This window comes from Pelobates fuscus, chromosome 4 (genome assembly GCF_036172605.1).
Source record: "Pelobates fuscus isolate aPelFus1 chromosome 4, aPelFus1.pri, whole genome shotgun sequence".
In the NCBI taxonomy this organism is placed as follows: Eukaryota; Metazoa; Chordata; class Amphibia; order Anura; family Pelobatidae; genus Pelobates; species Pelobates fuscus.
In genome coordinates this window covers 69,647,731-69,653,632 of record NC_086320.1, presented here as the reverse complement: position 1 = coordinate 69,653,632, position 5,902 = coordinate 69,647,731, and positions in this window count along the sequence as shown.

The window sequence follows — 5,902 nt, the reverse complement described above, 5'->3', positions numbered from 1 at the left end:
TTATTTCATGGATCAAATCAATTGACATCCTACGGCCAATATCATTCCCACCCACGTGGAGCACTAACGTGACCGGTCCTGACACGTACCGACTAAGCTGTATGCACTCAGCATACATCTAATACCACGACAAACCCCTCATACCCCTCCAACGAATTCGCACTAACTCACATGGAAACCCCAGATTACGCCCATATGGTCTGGCTTCGGCCCGTCTAGCCGCCCAATAAACATAGGAATGGCCCAGGATCCATACGTATCTGGTAACCACGCCTGCGAAAACAAACAGATAACAACACAAACAACAAGAAGAAGAACGGGGAGTCGGTTATAACATATGAGGCCGAACATACAACTGAAAACGACCTGACTGCCACCTACCCAAAAGCTTAAGCGCATCCAACTGAAAGCCCATCATACTGGCTTGGGTCGCTGCCCCAATGCGAAAGGAGTGGGTAGTGTAAGAGGACGGATCCAACCCCACTCCGCTCACACAGGACCGCAGCACCCACGAAAATTGAAAACGACTCAGAGAGGTCCCCTCCCGATGCAAAAGAAGGGACCCCTCTACATCTCCCCGTGCTGTCAGGAACTCTCGGACCGACCCGACGGGACAAAACAAACCGCCCGTCCTGCCTATGCGAACTCGCGCCCCCACTCCTTTGGAGTCAGTCTTAGACCATCGAATTGACAGCACCAACCCTTGGTCAGAGATCGAGACATCCAACAGAAGCAGCGCCGCCGGCGCCTTGGCCCGAGGGGCCACCAGTTCCCCGACCCGAAGGGCCCCAAAAAAGCATAACAAAAATGCCACCCGAAACAGTAGAACCTCGTACCCCGAAGAACAGACCTGCGGCAGAAATTCTAACAACCTATAAAGCACCTCGAAGGAGATGGGTCGTCGAGCATCAGGACGACGGCTCTTCTTCCAACCCTTCAAGGCCTGCGCAACGCAGAAGGCCTTTGTTGCATCCTGCCAACCAAACCATTGAAATAAAAAGGAAAGAGCGGCCAAGTGCCGCCCTGCGACAGCCGCCGACTTACCTGCTGCACATAAGTTCTCCAGAAGAGCCAGCGTGGTACGCAATCTCCCCGCCTCTGAGGAAAGATCTTCACTGGACCCCGCACTACACCACCGTTGCCAAACCAGCACATACGCAGACCACATGGACTCCATTCGCCTCAGATGTTTGAAACCAGATCCCATATGTCCTTCGGGCAAGGCGTCCCTGTGTGTGACGCCTCCGGAGCCGCCTCTCGAAATCGGTCCCACTGAAACCGAGACAGAGAGTCGGCAATCACGTTCAAGGTGCCAGGAACATGACGCACCACAATCCATACATTACGTTGCAGACACAGCAAGACTAACCGCCTAAGCAGCGCCAACACCGGCGGAGAGGCAGACGAGGAGCGATTGATCACATGCACCACGCTTAAGTTGTCCGTGTGAACAATCACCTTACGATTGGCAAATTCACCACCCCACAGCTCCACTGCCACCACAATGGGAAAAAACTCAAATTACCCATGAGCTCCCTACCACGCCAGTCCTGAGGCCAAGGCTCCACACACCAACATCCCTGGAAGTATGCCCCGAAGCCCCCGACCCCGAGGCATCTGTAAAAAAAGTCCATATTGGAAATAGCAGACCGTAACCAGCATGACTGCCCATTATATGTCCCCAAGAACAAACTCCAAGTCTGGAGATCGTCCCGGAGCCGCCCAGTAATGCGTATAAAATGAAATGGTTGGGCCACCCCGACCGTCGCTAACGACAACCTACGAGAAAATGCCCTGCCCATGGCTAGAACCCGACACGCGAAATTAAGGTGCCCCAACAAAACCTGCATTTGGCGCAGCTGGACTTTCTTCGTGCCTTTTACCCGATCCACCAGACGCACCAAGTGCGCCAGCTTATCCTCAGGCAGCCGAAACACCATTTCACCTGAGTCAATTTCAATCCCCAGGTACGACAACACCCCTGCTGGCCCGACCGTCTTACCCGCCGCCACCGGCATGCCAAAATCCGACGCCACTTTTTGAAAGGACTCCAGTAGCACCGCATATTCCCTGGATCCACTTGGCCCCACAAACAGGAAGTCATCCAGGTAATGGGTCAGAGATGTCAGACCCGTCACCTGGGAGACCACCCATTCCAGGAACGAAGCGAACATTTCAAAATACGAACAGGAAATGGCGCAACCCATGGGCAAACACATGTCAAAGAAATACAAACCTTGGAAATGACACCCCAACAAATGGAAACAGTCCGGGTGCACCGGAAGGAGGCGAAACGCCGCTTCGATGTCCGACTTCGCCAATTGGGCCCCCGTTCCAGCGTCCCGCACCATTTCTAGCGCCCAATCAAAAGAGGCATACCTGACCCAAGACACCTCATTATCAATCCCATCATTCACCGACCCGCCCGAGGGATACGACAGGTGGTGAATGAGGTGAAAAGTGTCCGGCTCCTTTTTGGGAACCAAGCCCAGAGGAGAGATCCACAAATTGGGAAACGGCAGGTCATCAAAGGGGCCCGCCATATGACCCAGACGAACCTCCCTCTCGAGCTTGTCCCCAAAATGGTTTCCTTCCCCACCACCGACTGCAAATTACCCGCAAAGGTCGGTTAGGACGAAGGCACAAAGGGGATCCAAAACCCAACCGAAAACCCGTCCAATAAAACTTGCGCTTCTCGACGTCTAGGATACCGGTCGAGCCACGGCCGCATCCTTTCCACGCTCACCGGTGTCCTCCGACCGAGGTACGTCATCCTTATCCGCGCGGGGCCCCTGCTTCCCCTTCTTAAAACACCTCGAGGCCGGGTGAGCCCCGCCGCAGTGCGAGCACTCATGTCGAAATCTACAGGACCCATACCATCGGCAATGGCTCTCGTTAAAGAGCCAGCATACTCCCTTTCGCGGTCCCGCCAACGCTCCAGCGTGCGCGCCGGCGGCTCCCTGAAAGGGGGCCGGGCGACAAGGGGTCATCAGCAGCAGCCATAGGCTGCCATCCTGCACCCCAAAATCCATACCCAGACTAACCGCCATTTTCTGGCGAAACTGCTGGTCATAACGAAACCAGCACTGACCCCCATAAATTTTATAGCCCCCCCAAATCAAATCCATATATCCGAAAAATGAGGGGGCCCGCTCTGGCCACCGACGCGAGAGAATACCCGCGTACACACAGAAGCCCTGGAGCCAATTCCCAAAGGTACGCGGCAACTGCTTACCTTTTTCACCTTCCCCCATCTCCCCTCGTCGCGGCCTGTCCACCGATTCACGGTCCGGAGAGACCAAGGAGAGGAGATTTACAAACTCACCCCTTAAAATGTTGTCCTTGACGTCCACGGGAATGTGCATCCCCAGGGTTGACAACTCACACCCCGGCAGGCACGGGCGCGCTACGCCTGCCACGCCTGCTTGACCGACCGCCACGGGTGAGGGTACTGAGGGAAAAGGGGGGCCCGCACCGGGAAGCCTCTCCAGGACAGTCCTCAACAAACTAACTACTTCCCCCTGCCCATGCAACCCTTGCCCACTACCTTGAGCACCCTGTCCTACCCCTGACCCCCCTGCCAGCGCAGCCCAAGCACTAGCGCAATACTCACTGGGCGTTGGGGCAGGACCTGGCCCTGGGACTCCATGGAACTCCTCAGCATCTGATGCCGACTCTGTGCTCCCTCCATCTGAAATTTACGGGGACCCGCGGCAGCCTGCTGGGCCCTTCCGCGGTCCGGCTATCCTCCTTCCGGGTCCCACTTCCGGCGCACTCTGCAGTCGCACAGCCTGTGACGTCCGCGCTCCTCCCCGCGTCAACGTCACGTGCCGTGCGTGCCGACGTTAATTCCTGTGGAGCCGGAAGAGAAGCGCGCGGACTGCGCGATCTTCCGGTGATGCCGGCGCCATCTTCCTCGCCGCCATCTTGGACCCTCTCCACTCCAACCGTCCGGGATCTTCTCCGCCTACCTCCTTCCAGCGCTGGGGATGTTACCACCGCAGCTCCGGCACCTCCGCTCTCCCGACTCCGCCGACTTCTCCGCTCACCGTGTCGCACCAGGCTCGGCGATAAGCGCGACGGAGGCCACGACTGCCGGGCCCTCCGCCCGCCAGCTCCATCCACCGACACCGCCTCCTCAGGGACAGTCCCAGGGACCGCCGTAACACCGGACACCAACGCCTCCAGTGCTCCCCGACCATGGGAGACCTGGTATTCCTGCAGCAGCCTCAGCAGGTCAGGTTCAGACATGTGGGCCATGCGTGCGGGTATGTGGAGGGGGGCACAGGGTGACAGGCTGCAATTCAGGGAACTAACAAACTTTCTTTTTTAAACAGGGCCTAATCCAGCCAGCACAGAAATTTTCACCAGTTTCCTTCCAGAGTCTCTGCTGACTGGTAAGTCTCCTCCCCACTCCTTTCCCCAAACCCCATCTCTTTGCAACATTTTATCCACTTTAGCCCAGCCCCCCCTTCCATACATGGGCAGCAGTCATGATCCCCCTTCCCAAGGTGTACAAGGGGAAACTGCCAGACAGATACTGTGATTGTGTGTCTGTATCTGTCAATATGTGTGTCATTGTAAGTCTCTGTGCATCATTGTGTATGTGTGTATTTGTGTGCATGTATAAGTGTGTATGTGTGTAACCATATTAGTGTGTGTCCCCAAAGAGGCAGCAATCTGCAATGTGGGGTTGATATCGTATGAGCAATGTCATAATTTTTTTTGGAATATATACAATATACTTGAAGCTATATATACAGAACACAAAATGATATACTGAGTGGCAGCACTGCTCAGTATAGTGCATCCCTCTTTACTGATACACAACGGTGCTTGGATTTTGTATTAAACAATGTTAAACTATGAAACACTGCACATAGAGAGATCTAGCCCTATGTTGTTGGTGGTGTAACAGACAGCCAGGAACTACTTTTCCTGGCTTGCTAATGTCAGTTATTTGCATATTAGACTTCTGTAATCAGCATGCTGGCCATTGTCAATCAGTGGTGACACATCATCCCTCCTCCGTGCCGCCCATGTCCTCCGCTCAGCCCACACTCCAGGACGTCCCTTCACTTCCAATGAGGAGGAGTGAAGTCACTGGAAGACCTTTGTTTAGGCTTAAACATTGCTCTGTTGCATTTTTTATGCAATAAATCTGCTTTATTTTTTTAAACCTGTGAGTACCCGATGCCTCATCTTGGATATAATGGAAGATAATCTAGCTGCCAGGAAAAGTAGCCTCTGCACTGAAATGGAAGTAAGCAATATATTATTTTAAGGGGGAAGGGTTACTATGACAATGACCTTTTCATATTTGATTGTTACTATCATGAATTAAAATAGCCTCCGTTCTGTGAACATCAGTTTTCTGTTCTCAGACCTCCAGGTATAAGTCCATTCATATAATTTTCCATGAAATGTATTTAACACCACTTTTTGGTTTCTATTTAATTAACCTCTCAAATTTGTGAAAGTAATCATGTGTCAACTTTATTAAATAGAATGAGTAAATGTAAAAAGTTTTTCAAACCTAACTACACAAAACAAAAACTACATAAAAGCATAAATGCATGTATTACATGTAAATTTAAAACAGGTTGAGGGCATATCATGTATGTCAATGGTGGTAGATAGTCAGGATATGGATGTCCTCCTGCCCTATGAGTTTTCAAACAGCTTTGGCAATCTGCAGCAATAAAAACATTTTGATATGAAGAAAATATATATAAGAAATCATGGTGGTGCCTCTAGACAGTTCATTAAAATAATGTGAAGCATCTTGATAATTTAAGCAATGCATATTTAAATTACATTTTTGATTATGTAACAAAAAAAATCAGACAGAATCTGATGGAAAAAAAATACAGGTTAAGGAACAGTGCAAACACATAAAAAA